This window comes from Octopus bimaculoides, chromosome 3 (assembly GCF_001194135.2).
Source record: "Octopus bimaculoides isolate UCB-OBI-ISO-001 chromosome 3, ASM119413v2, whole genome shotgun sequence".
Taxonomy (NCBI): domain Eukaryota; kingdom Metazoa; phylum Mollusca; class Cephalopoda; order Octopoda; family Octopodidae; genus Octopus; species Octopus bimaculoides.
Genome location: NC_068983.1, coordinates 25563262 through 25564712, shown reverse-complemented (window position 1 = coordinate 25564712; position 1451 = coordinate 25563262).

The window sequence follows — 1451 nt, the reverse complement described above, 5'->3', positions numbered from 1 at the left end:
ATATATATATATATATATAACATTCTAATTCTGACTTTAATATAAATAAGTATATATATATTTACACACCACACACCTAAGTATATACATGCATGTTTATATATAAATATTTGTGCATATATATGTAATCATAGATATAAATATACATATGTATGCATCTAGATATTTATGTTTATCTATGTATATCTGCATGTATATATGTATAAGAGAATGAAAGTATATATGCATGCATCTGATATATTATATATCTATCGCTTTTGCGTGAAAGCTGAATAATTGCAGGATATGAGTGAAAGTATAACTGAACAATGAATATGAATGAATGTCTGCAAAGAAGAAAATTTCTATCTCAGCATCAATTAATTATATATAACTAATTAGTTGCGTATATGCATGAATAGATTTATATATTATTTGTATACTTTTCCGAATAAATATATGTTTCGCCACTCATATATTTTGTATTGAAAAAAAAAATGTTTGTATAAATTTATACTGATTTTTCCTTACATGTAAAATTTGATATGCAAATTACGTATGTAAACTTAAAACGTAAACTGACCACTTGTAGTCTATCTGGCTATCAATCTCTCTATGGTATTGTATAGATAGATAGATAGATAGATAGATAGATAGATAGATAGATAGATAGATAGATAGGGAGAGAGAAACACGGAGAGAGAAACAGAGACAGACAGGCAGACAGAAAGAGAGAGAGACACACCCAAACATACAGAGAGAGAGAGAGAGAGAGAGAGAGAGAGAGATTCGAATGAAGAATGGAGAAATATGCAATACCTCTTGTAGTGATTGTAGCTCACATATTTCTTAATACTTATACAGACACACCCGCATACACGCCTCATATATATATATATATATTGAGTTCAGAAGGAGAGAGATGGTAGGTGAACTTACTTCTTCAGACAATAGCGTAAGTCTTAAAAATTATAAGTTTTCGACTGTAAGTTCCCAATCTGAATGGTTGATAACTATGTGTATCATGCACGTTGAAATTATATCTTTGTTTCTCTCCTAATGGATTGTCATTAAGTATTGAAATAACCAGTTATTTTATGTCTACCTAGTTATATGCCATCTCTGTCAGTCAAACATGAAGAGGGTTGGGTTGCTTATTTGTGAACCAGTCTTGGAATAGTGGTATCTGATTCTTTGAAATATATCTATGGGAATGAACTGAAGCTTTTCCAGTAGGTTTGTAAACTCTGATATTGTGTCTTTTTAGTTCAAATAGTAGAAGTGAGTGCTATAATCTGTGTTAACTTTAAGCACTCCTGTCTACATTATAGAGATGACTCTTGGCTTAGTGGTTAGAGCGTCGAGCTTACAATCGTGAAGTGTGAGTTCGATTCCCGGATGTGCCGTGTGTTGTGTTTTTGAGCAAGGCACTTTATTTTCTGTTACTCCAGTTTACTAAGCTTTAGAAGTGA